Source organism: Narcine bancroftii, chromosome 10, assembly GCF_036971445.1.
Source record: "Narcine bancroftii isolate sNarBan1 chromosome 10, sNarBan1.hap1, whole genome shotgun sequence".
Lineage (NCBI taxonomy): Eukaryota > Metazoa > Chordata > Chondrichthyes > Torpediniformes > Narcinidae > Narcine > Narcine bancroftii.
Window position 1 is genome coordinate 9,172,867 of NC_091478.1, and position 16,516 is coordinate 9,189,382.

Genomic DNA, 16,516 nt, shown 5'->3' on the forward strand with positions numbered 1-16,516 from the left:
ATGTTAATCAATGAGGATCAATGTTATAAACATTAACAATTGTTTATTTGGCAGTGAAGTTCTTTTAAATTTATATCAAATGCACAGGACGATTTTAGAGATGATTGATCCCACGGCAGGAGACATGGATCAAAACCAGCACTCAGATTCATACCAATGGCAGCATGACTTGGAGATGCATGCCACTGGACTAGATTAAGCGGGGAAGCCATTCTCATGGTACTAGTACCGATTTAACATTTGCTTGAAATTATGTGTCCAAATTAAGGGAAGCTGTGCGTCAGGCCTTCTGTCACTTTATAACTCCTGGTGCCTGAAACTGGGCTCCCAGAAGGTAACTCCCAGCTGTCCAGGGAGTCTGCCTTTTGGTAATTTTGTAGGGATGGGAATAATTTGGAAATGCCACTCAGATTTGTAAGTGGGTTTCTGATACTTTTGACTCTGAAGGCATGAAAGTTAGAGGAATGCTATATTTCTCGGTGCAGTACAAGGGTGCCATTAATGGATTTCTCAGAATCAGGTCAACCAAACTTTATAGCTTGCTATGAAGTAGTGAGGTAATCTCTGAATGGCAATTAGTCCCTTCTAAAATAAACCAGCAGCAGCCATGTGCACTTTGGAATAATTTCAAGGCCCATCATGGGGCTGGTTCTAAGGCATGCTGGGATAAATTTGCCAGGGGAGGCCAGGAACTCTCAATGTCCCGGCACTTCCACATGGGCAGAAGATATACCTTTTCCCTCCCAGAAGTATTTCCGAGCATGGAAGAAACTCGACAAACCCAAATTCCACATTTTTCAAAACCTCGTAGCATCTGTTCTTGAGATGCATGGGAATGATTGGAACGTCGCAGGATGTGAAAGGTTTGGAGGCTTAAAGGGCAAGGGGATAAAGCCAGGGAAATGAAACAAACAGGATTGTCTAACAAAGAGAGCATGCGTAGACTCAATGAACCCAAATCCTCCTATTAAGCTAGAAAATTTCTTTAACTTTCGATGATAATACATCAGAAGGGACATATTGATGGCAGCTGGGATGTGTGGATTAATCTCTAGGAACTGCAGTGAGGAAACCATTTTGTGCTCCCAGTCCTGATTTGTTTTGGTTTAATGTGTCCAATTATAGGGAGGCTGGGTGCAGAATGACATTGGTGGCCAAGATTTACAAAAAAAGATATATGAGACATTCAAAAGAATGGTGACTCTATTATTCTCCAGGCTCCTAAATTAAGACCATATAATGTAAAACTACAGATAGCTCCTTTCTTTGATGCTTTGAAAATAAATTTGATGGAGGATTAATGATCCTGAAGAAATGTTTTGGAGTGAATTCTTCTTTGCCAGTTAGTATTTTAAGATTTTAACCTCCGTCACATTCATACTGAAATAAGCTACTGTTAAAGTAAGAGCCACTGAGGAATACCAATCCATTATATTACTATTAATATTTTAACCTAAAATAAACACAAAGATAGGCCCTGGACTTAAAAATGGGCAGATCTGAGTCCTGGCATGCTCCACTGGCTTTTAAGCACTTAGCTGTGTCGAAGCTTGGGATTTCATTTCAAATGATTGTAACTGCTTTAATTATTTAATACAATTCTTCAAACTGTGGGTCAAGGAATTGGATAATTTAGTGCCACATTTTTGCATTTTATTTAATCTAATTTCAAGAAAAAGTAAAAATTAAGTGAAAATTGGCAACTTCATACAAATTACAAAATATGCGATTTTCATACATTTGTCTCCCAACAAGGAGGGTGGTGTCTAATGGCGTGGGGTGAATGCTCAGTTGTCCTTCATGTGCAACTCATATGTACAGAAGACAACTAGTGGAATTGGGTCAAGACAACAACACCATTCTCCCCAGCAATAAGATGAAGGAGATGAACATAGTCTTCAGGAGAGGGGGTAGAGCCCATCCTCCTGACCACCTTAATGGTGCTGAAGTGGAATCAGTAGATAGCTTCAAATTCTTGGGAGTGAACATTTCCGATGACTTAACCATGTTGACATGATAAGTTAAGAAATCTATGGAATTTTTGCATGTACCCTTTGACCCGCAAAAATTGGTGCACCACTGAAAACATATTTTGCTGGATGCATCATAACGTGGTGTGGGAGCTGCTCTACTCAAGATCTGAAGAAATTGCAAACGGTGGTGAATGTAGCTCAGAACACTACACAAACTTGCCTCCTCATTATGGACTTCAGAAATATCTTCTGCTGCCTAGAAAAAGTATCCAACAAACTGAAAGACCCATCAAACCCCAGACACTCTCTGCCTCACAGGAAACAATGATCCCATGGTCAAGATCCTTTGCAACCTCATATGCTTTGATTAATTGAGCTCTCAAAATTCCAGCAGACATAGCCTTTCCCATCCAACATTTCCTCATAAGACACAGATCCTGGTCGAGTAGACCTTTCCTAAACTGCTTCCAATATATTTCTATCATTTCTTAAATAAGGAGGCCAAAAATGTATGCAATAATGTAATTCCAGGAAATGTCTAGCCCATGAAGGAAACTTGAGAACCTTGAGGCCATGTATTATAAACACACAGAAGCTTTGTGTAGGGGGTGAAAGGAAGGTGGTGGAAGGAAGGTGGCACCTCACAAGATACCCTTCTACCCTGTGAGATACCATCCACCTCTTCTGTGAAGAAGTCTGTGGTTTTCACCTTAGCCTCATAGTTATACATCAGCCATCTCAGAACATGAACAATTAAACTGGAAACAAATTATTCTTGATCCCATGGAACTGCCTGATAAGAGGAAGATATAACTGAAGAAGAACCTCCACACATTTTGTATTTTACCCCTCTAACAATAAATGATAACTTTCTATTAGCTCTACTAATTACTTGCTGTACTGTGGAGTGGCCATTTACCAATCATGCACAAGTCCACCCAAATCTGCCTGTATTTCAGAACTTGGCAATCTCTTTGTTGTTTTTTTCTGCCAAAATATTTTCATACATGAAACTCTAGTTTCCAGATCTTTGCTTACTCACTTAACCTTTGTGATGGCCTTTATGCTTTACAATTTACTTTCCTATTTCCCTTATTTATTTACTGGCAAAGAGTCATCGACGTTAAAACATGAACACTGGCACTCTTTCCATTGATTTCCTCCTGACCTGGTGAGTGTTTCCAGCATTGTTCTGTTTTTATTTCAGATTTGTAACATCTGCAGCTTTGAGTTTGATTTATTTCCTGCTTACCTTTGTGTTATCAGCAAATTATTCAATCGTTCCTTCAGTGTCTTCATCCAATCCGTTTATACCAATGATATGAAACAAAGAATAATGTTTGTTAAAATGTCTCGATTTACTAAGATGTGGTTGGAAAGCAACCAAGGATGGGAATTAAATGTTCAGAATACATTAATTTAAAAAAAAATAAATTTAAATTAATTTAAAAATTTTTAAAAATTTAGACAGGCCATTTCAGCCCACGAGTCCATGCTGCCTAATTTACACCCAATTGACCTTCACCCCCGGTACATTTTGAACGGTGAGAGGGAACCAGAGCCCTTGGGGAAAAAAACAACGTTGACACGGGGAGAATGTACAAACACCTTACAGACAGCATGGGATTCGAACCCTCATCCAATCCCAATCACTGGTGCTGTAAAGGCATTGCGCTATCTTTGACAAATATATTAAAGTGCTTTAAGTTTGTATTTAGCGGAAAAAGTGGTAAACCAGTGGATATCGACTATTTGGACTCAAGGTGTCCCTCCGTAAACAAGAGCACATGGGAGTGGGGTGATGGGGAATGTAATATGCTGATATTGATTGAGGATTGATTAATTAGCAGAAGATAGAAGGTAGGAATAAATAGGCCATTTTTTAGATTGGAAGATATAAATTGGAGTTGCCATTGTTGGGGCTCAATCAGTTCACTGCCTTTATTAATAATTTGAAAGAAGAATGGAACAAAACATATAATGCCCATGGTGCAAAACTCGTGGTAGTGAGTTGTGAAGAAAATGCTTACATTTCTTGTTCCATTTTGGACATTGGCTGGTGACCACAATATCCAGACTGTATTGACCAGTCACTTAACTCCTTAAACTTGGTAAAAGGGGTCTTGGATAAGTGGCACCAATATAGATATTTATGAGAAGGGATGTGGAGCACTTGAAGCGTGAACTCACTAAACTCAAGGCAAACCTGTTGATAGTGAGGATTTTCTTACTAGCACCTGTAGAAGCTGGAATACCTTCCTTTTTTTCACAACTGTGACAGAAAGAAATGGTGGTGCAGCCGCTATTGTGGACCTGGGAGAATGGGAGTGGGGTCCTAATGCCTATTTGTGATGCCAATGGCTATGTACAGGCCTAAAACAGCCTGTCAAAGGAGCTGGCACAGTTTTTAAAAAATTTCTGCAACCATAGAGGTCTATGTCTCAAATAGTGGCGCCTACATTGGGCAGCAGTCCATGAGGGTTGCAGGCTCTGGTGGAGCAGCAGATCATAACAGGTCACCAGAAAAGAGAGCAACCTCCACCCCGATGGGAAGGGGAAGCATGGAAGATGGGCCCACAGGGAAGGTGACCATAGAAGCGGATCAGCAAGGGCACAGAGGTTGAAGTACCCACACAGACTGTGGGCGGTTTGTGACTTGCAGTCGTAGGACCCATGCAGGCTATGGGCTGTGGGCTGCTGGAGATGGGCTCATGGGAACCAGGTATCAGAACCAGGATTTGAGAGGCTGTTAAGGGCAAGAAGGATGCCCAAAGAGCCTCGGGCACTGATCGTATTAGAGGTTTGGACCTAGAGCTCGGGCTGTCATTGGTCGGAACAGGAGTCTGTACGCCTGCGAGGATTCGGGAGAGCTGGAGGCAAATTCACAGACACTCAGTGACTCTGAAGGAACCCTCTTTTCCTTCTCTTCTCCTAATGGTTAGGGGCATCAGGCAATGCTCATGCTGACTTTGTTTGCCTTATGGAAGACAAAAGTTGAAGCATATCACTTATATTTTTATATATTATAGGTACACAATCCTTTATCTGGACATTTAAAATCTGGAAAGCTCCAAAATCTGGCAAGTGGGGAGAGAGACAGCAGCATGACTCAGGCAGGAGAGTAGGAGAGACTGGCAACACGAGTTGGGTGGGTGAGGGTGGGAGACCGGCAGTGCGAGTCGGACAGGCGAGGGGGGAGACCAGCAGCGTGAGTCAGGCAAGTGGAGGGGGGGTGGAGATGGCAGAGCGGCTGGGTAGGAAGAGATTTGCACTAAGTTCTTTACTAGTCATCAGCCACTGGTGGGTGACCCACACCCAATTTTTGTTTAGGGGATTACTACCTTTTGGTAGTTTTTTTTTGGGGGGGAGAGATTTTTTTTTCTTTTCTTTATTATTCTTTTTATTTTTATTTTTTTAAACTTTTTTTAGTTTTTCATTTGTGATTTTATTTTATTGGAGGGCCTATATACGTTGATTTGAGTTTTTATATAAAGACAGCTCCCCACCATAACGACCAGCCCCCCCCCCCCCCACATCTCCATCAGGCACACAAAACTCAAAACGGTCAACCAGTTTACCTATCTCGGCTGCACCATTTCATCAGATGCAAGGATCGACAACGAGATAGACAACAGACTCGCCAAGGCAAATAGCACCTTTGGAAGACTACACAAAAGAGTCTGGAAAAACAACCAACTGAAAAACCTCACAAAGATTAGCGTATACAGAGCCGTTGTCATACCCACACTCCTGTTCGGCTCCGAATCATGGGTCCTCTACCGGCATCACCTACGGCTCCTAGAACGCTTCCACCAGCGTTGTCTCCACTCCATCCTCAACATCCATTGGAGCGACTTCATCCCTAACATCGAAGTACTCGAGATGCAGAGGCCGACAGCATCGAACCCACGCTGTTGAAGATCCGACTGTGCTGGGTGGGTCACGTCTCCAGAATGGAGGACCATATCGCCTTCCCAAGATCGTGTTATATGGCGAGCTCTCCACTGGCCACTGTGACAGAGGTGCACCAAAGAAGAGGTACAAGGACTGCCTAAAGAAATCTCTTGGTGCCTGCCCCATTGACCACTGCCAGTGGGCTGATATCGCCTCAAACTGTGCATCTTGATGCCTCACAGTTCGGCGGGCAGCAACCTCCTTGGAAGAAGACCGCAGAGCCCACCTCACTGACAAAAGAAAAAGGAGGAAAAACCCAACACCCAACCCCAACCAACCAATTTTCCCTTGCAACCGCTGCAACTGTGTCTGCCTGTCCCGCATCGGACTTGTCAGCCACAAACGAGCCTGCAGCTGACGTGGACATTACCCCTCCATAAATCTTCATTCGCGAAGCCAAGCCAAAGAAAGAAAGATATGTCAAAGCTGAGGTTTGCTACTTTTAATGTTCGAGGATTAAATAGTACGATTAAATGTAAATGAAAATTGATATTGCCTTTTTACAAGAAACACATTTGAATGTGAAGGAAAGCATGAAATTAAAAAGGGATTGGGTTGGGCATGTATATTCTTCATTTAATTCTAGAGCTAAAGGTGTAGCAATTTTGATACATAAAAATTTATCTTCTGAACTACAATCAATGAAGGAAAAGACAGGATGTATTCTTAAATTGAATTGTAAGATTTTTAGTGAATTTTGAACTTTACTTAATATTTATGCACCAAATGCAGATGATGAGGTATTTATTTCGGATGCATTTTTATGTTTGGGTCAAGCTAATGATAATATTTTAGTTGGTGGTGATTTTAATTGTGTTTTGGAACCTTTATTAGATAAATCTCCAAAGAAAGTTAAAAAATCTAAAATGGCAATCCAGGTCCAAGGGTTGATGAAAGATCTTAATTTAGTAGATATTTGGAGACGTCTTAATCCGACAGAGAAAGATTTTTCCTTTTATTCATCTAGACATGAATCATTTTCAAGGATTGACTTCTTTTTAGTATCGGCACATTTACAAGGGAAAATACAACAAGCGGAATATAAAAGTAGGGTGATTTCAGATCATTCTCTGTTATATTTTACATATGAAACTTCTGAGAAATTTCAAATAGCTTATCGTTGGAAATTTAATACAATGTTGTTAAAAAATATGGAATTTATTGATTTTCTGAAAAAACAAATTAATTTTTTTTTTGAAAGAAAATTCTAATTCTGTTCAAAGTAAGTTTGTATTATGGGATGCTATGAAACCCTATTTGAGAGGACAAATAATTAGTTATACTTCTAAAATAAAAAATAATCGATTAAATTAGAGTCTTGAATTAGAGAAACAGATCGATGAGTTAGAGAAGGAATTTCAGAAAGATACTACAGAAGATCAGAAAATAGAATTATCTAGGCTGAAATTGAAATGTAATACTTTGCAATCTTATCAATTTGAATGTGTGATTAATAGGACTAAACAACAGTATTACGAATGGGGAGAAAAAGCACATAAGGTATTGGCGTGGCAATTAAAGAAAGAACAGATAATGAGGACTATTAATGCTGTTAGACAGAATTCTCATTACTTATAAACCTCGTGAGATTAATGGTGAATTTTATTCATTTTATATACATCTGAAGGAAAACAGGAAACTGGATCGATTGATTTAAAAAAAAATCGCAGTTGAATTTACCAATATTAGAGGATGGAGATATACAGGAGTTAGAAGAACTATTTACTGATTCGGAAATTAAAATGGCTATTCTGGAAATGCCGAATAGTAAATCGCCTGGTGATCATGAATTTTTGGTTGAATTTTATAAAATTTTTTATGATGATTTATTTACAGTGTTTGGGGATGTATTACGTCAAGTTGGAGAACATTATGATTTACCTGAGTCTTGTTCTAGTGCTTTAATTACAGTAATTCCTAAAAAAGTTAGAGATCCTTTGAAGGTATCTTCATATAGGCCAATTTCATTGTTAAATGTAGATTATAAAATAATAGCTAAAATATTAGCGAATAGACTGGCTAAATTTTTACCAAAGTTGATTCATATTGATCAAACAGGTTTTATAAAGAATAGATATGCTTCAGATAACATTTTGTGAGTGATTAGTTTGATTTATAGATTTTGACAATCTTTTGATCATCCAATGTGATATCCCTAGATACAGAAAAAGCATTTGATAGAGTTGAATGGAATTTTTTGTTTAAAGTTTTGGAGAAATTTAAGTTTGGTGTTTTTTTTATTGGTTGGATTAGGGCTCTATATAGTAAACTGGTAGCTAGAGTATTGACGAATGGTTTGATTTCAGAATCTTTTAAGTTAACTCGATCAACTCATCAAGGTTGTCCTTTATCACCAGCTTTGTTTGCGTTAGTGATTGAATCTTTAGCACAGTTGATAAGACAAAATACACAGATACAAGGTATGCAAGTTTTAGATGAGGAGTATAAAATTAATTTATTTGCTGATGACATATTGGTGTATTTAATAAACCCAGCTCAGTCACTTTTGCATTTGAAGGAATGGTTAATACAATGTGGATGTCTTTCTGGATATAAAGTTAATTGGGAAAAAAGTGAAATATTACCGGTAAGTGAAGGAGCTTATTCAGTTTATAAGAATATTATTAATTTGAAGTGGACTGATCAAATTAAATATCTGGGTATAATTTTGTATGTTAATTATCAATCTTTATATAAATTAAATTATGTTCTGTTAATGAAAAAAATTAAAACTGATTTGATTAAATGGAAAGATTTACCTATTAATTTAATGGGAAGGATAAATACAATTAAGATGAATATCTTTCCGCATATACAATATTTGTTTCAATCTATTCTATATTTATTTGATAATTTTTTTTTGAAAAATATATAAATTTTTGTTTAGTTGGAATATGAATTTGTTACAACAATATAATGTGCCTATACTAAAACATTTAATGAAGTTATGGATAAAGAAAAATAAAATGATAGGTTCTAGGGGTAAATTATTGGCTTTGACTCCATTGTATAATAATCAACTTATTTCTTTTTCAATACATAATCAAAGTTTATTGCATTGGAGATATAAAGGTGTGAAAAATTTGGGAGATTGTTTTAAAGAGGGTAAGTTTTTTTAATCAGATGAGGGAAGATTTTGGTATTGATAAGAATTCTTTATTTCTTTATTATCAAATTCGATTTTTGGTAAAATGTATGTTTGGTAGAGAGATGATTTTACCTAAAATGACTAAATTTGAGACTTTTCTTATGAAGGTACCAGTAATATTTATATATCAAATATTACAGGATGGTATGGATAAAAAAGGTTGGGATAGATCTAAAATTAAATGGGAAGCGGATATTGGTTTTATTTTTTCTGAAGAGGATTGGTTAGATATCTGTTATGATAGTATAACTAGATTGATAAATGCACGTTATGCAATGATTAATTACAATTTTTTACATCAATTATATTTGACACCTGAAAAATTAAAAAATTATGGTTTTAATGAATCAAATTTGTGTTTTAGATGTGGTGATACAGTTGGAACTTTTTTTCATGCTGTTTGGTCATGTATACATATACAATCTTTTTGGAAGAAAATTCAATCATTTTTAGAATATCTGTATAAGATTAAAATAGTTTTAGATCCAACAGTATTTTTATTGGGTAGTTTGCAACCTCTGAAAGGCTTCAGCTTGCTTTTGTATATTTAGCTTTATCTGTAGCGAAAAAATGTATTGCTAGTACGTGGAAAGATACAAATATGATTGATATTAATAGATGGCATAATGAGATCAAATATTGTTCAATAGTGGAAAAAATTATGTATGTTTCGCATGATAATTATATATTTTTTATTAATAAGTGGCTGTTATATTTGGAATGTTTACAATTCAATTTACATTGATTAGATTTTAATATGTATATTTAACTTTTTTTAATATCTTTTTTTCTTCTTTTTTTATGGCTGAAGGGGGGGGTTTATCTCTTTCTTTTCTTTTTTTTTAATATATATAAAAATGTTCATGTTTAATTGCTGTATATGTCATATATTATTTGTTTTTTGAATGAATAAATACAGTTTAAAAAAAAAAGAGATGACAGAGCGACTGAAAGGGGGTGGGGGTGGATTTGGCAGCACAATTCGGGTGGGCTTAAATCTGGCTTTCCGAAATACGGAAAAATCTGGAATTCAGAACACATTGTTCCCCAAGAGTTCCGGATAAAGGATTGTGTACCTGTATTACATGACAATAAAATGAACCTTGAACCTTATTTTGTACCTCAGACCTGCAGAAAACAATGGATTAGTAACCGTGTGGAATAATTTTTACCTCTTTATTGGATATGATGTGAACCATTAGAACCATGGGTTATTGTGATCATTAATTGATGAAGCTATCCCCAAGTAGGACAATCATGTGTAAACTTCAGGGCATTAGGACTCAAACTGATGACCCTAGAAGTACAGAGACATCAGTCAGGTGGAAAAATCACAATCTGCAAATTCCATTCCAAGCTGAACTTGGGCAAATTTTCCAATGTATTGCGCTTCCTTCATAGCAGCAGCTTTCTATACATGAAAACACAGTGGGTGGACCAGACTGACTATCTGTTCAGAAAAATGACTCATCTGTAGCAACTCAAGGGTAATGAGGGATGTTGGCCTTGCAAGTGACTCCACACATTTCATGAATGAATAAATAAAATTGACAGGGTTCTCAATATTACTGAAATGTCATTGCTCACTATGATTTAAAACCTGTAATGAATAGAGTTAGCATTTATTTGGACTAAAATTGTTCCAGTGACAGCAGGCAATATTACAATGGTAATTAATGGGAGCGATTATTCAGTCCAGAATTTCTGTTTCCGTAACCTTCTTAACAAAATTAAATGGCTGAATTAATGTCAACTAGAAATATAGCATTGTCCTTTAATTTTGTAAAGGATTATAATTTTAGTTTAAATAGGTTGTACAAATTGAAACTCTCGAGTTTGGCACCCCTGGGACATAACTGGTGCTGGCCCACAGAAATTGATCCCATTCATCTTCCACTAGAACTGTTCTTTTTTAGGTATAGACATTCGCCAGGTTGCGTAAGAAGTCCACGAACTGTCTTGCTCAGTGTCCATAAATCGGAAGTGACGTCAGCTAAGTTTGCAGAAATATTAGAGGAATTAAAAAAAACTCTAATACAGGCGCATGGATGAAATAAAAATCCGACGGGAGGGGGGCCCAGCTGAGGAGCGCAACCAGTTGAGGGATGCCCGACACCAGGGATCTCAGCTGGAAGAAGAGGAAAGCGACAGGAAAGGGAGTGATAGGAAAGAAGAACAGCAACAAGAGGCCCAACAGATGACTAGCACAGAAGAAGAGGACCAACAGCAAGAAGCCAAGCAAGAAGAAGCCCAGCAAAGTGAAGCAAGCAACTCAACAAGAAGTCAGAAGAGACACAAATACAAGGAAGAGAAGTAGAAGACACAAACACAGGTGCAGACACAGAAGAAGAGGAAGAAGGACCAGGGCATCAGAAGACAGGAAGATCATACACTGTCTAAGAAAGAGAAGCAGAGGAGATGACCCACGGGGATGGCAATCACGGCAGCGGACCAGTGAGGGACCACTGCAACTGAGGGACTAGTGCTTGCGGCAGGCTGCTGGCAACTCAAGGCGAGGAATCCATGGAATCTTGGTTGTTAGGAGACATGCCAGGCTGTGAACTGCTGGAGACTGGCTCGATCTGGTACCAGGTATTGGAACCGGGATGCAAGGAGGTGACGAGGGTGCTGAAGGGATCCTGACCATGTCAGAGGTTTGGATCTGGAACTTGGGTTGCCAATGGTTTGGACTGGACTCTGTGTGGCTGTGGGGGATGCAGAATCTACAGACACTCAGTGATTCTGGGGAGACGCTTCTCTTTCTTTAACTATAAGAGGTGTTTAGGCAATTCCTGCTGGTGGTGAATCTGTCTGCCTTGCAGCAGGCAAAAAGAAATGTCATATAATATGACACTGTTTTATTAATATGATGATAAATTGAATCTTGAATGAAAATGCCCACCTGAACCAAATGTAAATGTTCCCCCTTACTTTTTTGGTTGTGCTAAATTCTTAAGACAATTTTTGGGATTTGATTTTACATAAAGGCTCTGTCAGGCTATGCCCTGTTAATGCATTAAATTGCAAGTTGCATGCATTCCTCAGACATCTTTTTCCATTTTACTTTGTTGAAATCACTATTGGCTTATTCATGCTCCATCAGGGAAGATAACACCTTGATACTAAACTGTTGATCTTTTTCAAAACTCTTGTGTAATTAAGCTCTTTACCCTGCGGTAAAATAAATTCTTTTATTTGCCTTATTACATAAGGACGATTCAAATTCATTATAAATAATGTTCAAAGGCTGATATTATTACAAGCAAAAATTGCCTTAATTCCTCTCTTTTTATTACCCTTTATTACTCATCTAGAAAAGGAGAAATGACACACATTCTGAATCTGTTAATTAATTCTACTTTAAATACATGACTTTTCTTTCAATTTGCTTCACACCAAAATTAATGATGACACGATTATCAGCCACTTAATGGCTTCCTAATTTCTAAATTAGGCAGGATATTCATTTAAAAGTAATGGCCTTTGAAATCCATGGGCCAAGGATTCTTATGATGGAATTTTTAAGTTCCAGGCAGGTTGCCTGTATAATTTGCTGATGGCTGACACCCATCTTACTTGGGCCAAGTGCCATTTGGGAGTGTTGGAAAATCTGTTCAATGGTGGTTGCTGTAGGGTTGGGAGGTGGGGGGGGGGGGGGGCAGGGGAGGGGTTCTACTGAGTTACTTTTTTTAAAAATCACTTTGGGAGGTCAGGGTTTAGTTCTAGTCTCTTGATGACCCACAGTGAAGCATGTCTAGAATGATGTCTACTGACCTTATGGAACTTCAGGCTGTAGAGGCAGTAGGAGCTCTGGGGGCTGAATCCATGGACGTGCAATGTCGCTCGAGGGTCTCTCTTTTGCTTCTCTTTCTTGTATTGTTAGGGATGTTGGGCAATGGTCATGGCGACTCTTTGTGACACATGACACATTTTGTGACACATGTTCACGATAAACCTGATTCTAATTCTGAGATGATAAATAATTAACACAATTCATCAAATAAGCAGATTTATCAACAATATCCCAAAATTTTCTGTTAATGAATAGATGAATACACATTTCCAACTCTGGTTCCTGTTGTTGACACATTTTTTGTTAATATTTTTCTTTTTTTCCGGTGGGGACTTATACTCTACTTCCAGCATCATCACACATATATTTGCTTCACACATTGGATGATTGCATCTGGCATCCTAGAGAATGTCACAGCTCTTTCAGTGGAATTAGGCAGCATGACCCCTGCCACTTGGACTTGAGCTCCCGTTGACTCATGAATTTCTTTGATTTTGGGCCTCCTTTTCCATTCAGAGATCTGCAATGGCTGGCTGGTACAACGAGTCGCAAGGTGACGGGAGGTTTACTGGTGGCTGTACTGTTGGTCATTGAATTGTCAATGTCCTCCTCAAACTTGAATGTAATCATTGCAAATGCCTTGAATATGGCATCAGTTGTGCCTGTGATGGTTACAATTCTCTCAGGACAATTTCCTTCAGAGATATTAATGCATGCACCACTCTCTTCATGCATCTTTTTCACAGTTTCACCTTTCTTTCCAATGATGCTTCCAACTTTCTTTCCATGCATGAGCAATCAGATGGTAAGGTTAACATTCAGTCCACTCTCAGTCATCTTTGGGTCCACTGTAGTGCAGTTTTGGAGTTTCTGGATTTCTTGGGTATAATTCAATCAGGTGATGATACAGCTTATTGTTATTGAGGTGGTGATCAACAATTTCTGGCAGTATTAAAGAATCAACAGTTCCGGGAGTGCAAGGCATGAGCCCCGAAGGAACGAGGACAGAGAGTGGGGTGCCTGTAAGCTTGGTGGCCTCCCCAAGGAGTTGGCAGAAGGGGGGGGGGGGGGGGGAGAGGGTAAAATGAAAGAGCAGATCAGTGGGAACAATAGTCCGAGTCCCTTCGGCAACATGAAGGTGTTCTACTTAAGTGCAAATTTATAAAAATCTAACCTTGTGTTGGAGGTTCAAAAATCAGTAAGGTTCATTTTTGCATGAGTCAGTCCGGATAAGAAGAGATCCTTGAGGGATGTGATGGTCAGCAAATTGAATGAAATTCATTCATTGATGGCAAATAAAGAGTTGTGAGAGTTCGGTGTGAGAGCTGCTTCTTTCTAAGAGTTCCTGTTTCAGAAATCAGCCTGAGAGTGCTATTAAATCATTTATTTATTTGCAGGCTGGGTAAACTCTGTGGACAGTGAGCAATGTTTCTTCAGCTGTCTCCACACATTTGTCACTGCAGAAGCTTTGGTGTTCTATCATGCATTTATAATTACAGTGGTTGTATTTGAACAGATTCCTCTTCGGACATGGATTAATGGGTGTTGTCCTTGCCAGTGTTCCTTGGATGGTCTTGTTTGGAAAGCCTATTACTTGCCTGTGCTACACTTCCTTGTTAAGTGTCAGTCTTACAACAATGTTCCAAGGTGGTGGAGCAGAGAAATGGAAATGATGCCAAAATAGTTAGATTAGGAGAATGGGTATAGAATTGGCAAATAATATACAATGTTTGAAAGTGTATGGTCATGTACTTTGGTAGAAAGAATAAGACTAGACTATTTTTTGGATGAGGAAAAATTCAAAATTTAAAGGTGCAATGGGACTTGGGAATCCTCATTTAGGATACACCAAAGGTTAACCTTCAGTTAACCTTTTTGGTGAAGAAGGCGAATACAATGTTGGCATTCATATCTAGAGGAGTAGGATATAAGAGTAGGGATGTGATGTTGAGGCTTTGTCAGACACTGGTGAGGCCTTGCTTGGAGTGCAGGATACGATTTTGGGTTTCTTATTTAAGAAAGGATGTGCAGGCATGGGAGAGGGTTCAGAGAAGATTCCCAAGAATGATTTTTGGAATGAACAGAATAGCATATGAGGAATGTTTGTCAGCTTTTGGACTATACTCCTTGGAATTCAGAAGAAAGAGGGAAGACCTCCTAAAAGCTCATCAAACATTGAAAGGCCTGGACAGAGTAGATGTGGCAAAGTTGTTTCCCAAGGTTGGGGAGTCTAGAACATGAGGGTGTGACTTCAGGATTGAAGGATGTTCATTTAAGAAAAAAATTAGATTAGGAGGAATTTCTTTAGCCAGAGAGTGGTGAACCTCTTGAATTTGTGATTGGGTCCAGGTGATAAGGCAAACTGTACCTGTGAACTCAATGTATAGTGGGAATCTTATGCCTCAGTCTTTCTAACTGGTCCCAAGTTGCATTTAGAAACTCACTCCATCATTTTAGGCAGCCATTCCCCACCTTTTTTGGGCTATGACCCCCTTGGGACTATGCTCTAAGTTTATCATTGACTGTTTTACAGGGAAGTTTAGTTGATTTCTTCTGTTCCTCTCTCCCACCAACTAGATATAAATATTTTATGATTTCAGTACGTGACCCCATTTAAGTGTGCTGTGGCCCCCAGTTTTTTTTGGGTAGTGGAGGGGTTGGTGCTATAGTCTTCATTGAGAATGGCTGATTCTAGTATCAATTTATTGTTGCCCTAATAAAGATTTGAATGATTCACCTTCCTCTGAAATACTGGTTATCAAGATCCCATTGAGTATGGCAAACCGCTCCTCAATTGAATTCCCAATAAGACTCTAAAAATACTGAGCTAATTCAACCCTTGTTCTAAAAATCGATTTTCCTTTCCAGTCTAACTTCTAGTAGAAGTTTTAGGAATATAGCTGGGTTACTGATATATGATCTCCTTTCCCCTCCTATTAAGCTCTTTTTATTTAATTTTGGAATATGGGAATTTAGAAGAGGACAGTGAAGGCCTTTTGTATTGTTAAGGAGGAAGTTCTAGGACTCTCAAATCCATAAACTATACCTCCAAGAAGAATAAGGGCAACAGGCACACGAGTCCAATTCCTCACATAGTCTTGTACTATCCTGACCAACCAATATATTGCTGATTCTTCAAAGCATTGAGGTTTCAGGATGTGGATCCAGCACTGTTGATAATGCAGATATTTCCTTACCATTTCCCCATTTCAGTGATATTTCAGACGATGTTTTCAGTTAGCTCCACTCTGTAAATATAGTCCTGAGCCACCGCAATGTATAATTCTTACACTTAAGCTGCTGCTTGTGTGAAGGAGCAGCTTTAAAATCATCAGTGGTCTAATTTGAACTTGCATCAGGTCCAGAGTTGAAAGAATAGTGAGGTCTTTGCACCAACTTGATGGTAATAGCCTTTCTATTGACACTTGCCTCTTACGATGTTTCACAAATAATCCAATTTTTAAAAACCAAAATAGACTTTATTCACATGGCGAGCTCTCCACTGGCCACCGTGACAGAGGTGCACCAAAGAAGAGGTACAAGGACTGCCTAAAGAAATCTCTTGGTGCCTGCCACATTGACCACCGCCAGTGGTCTGATCTCGCCTCCAACCGTGCATCTTGGTGCCTCACAGTTCGGCGGGCAGCA

At 38.6% G+C, this 16,516-nt stretch overlaps 1 protein-coding gene and 1 pseudogene across 1 annotated transcript in view; one reads left to right on the forward strand and one right to left on the reverse strand.

Annotated features, from left to right (window-relative positions):
• chst15 (carbohydrate (N-acetylgalactosamine 4-sulfate 6-O) sulfotransferase 15) overlaps positions 1-16,516 on the forward strand; it is a 274,117-nt gene that overhangs the window by 18,495 nt on the left and 239,106 nt on the right. The gene's annotated exons all lie outside the window — the stretch shown is intronic.
• On the reverse strand, positions 13,224-13,865 carry LOC138744070 (poly(rC)-binding protein 3 pseudogene; annotated as a pseudogene).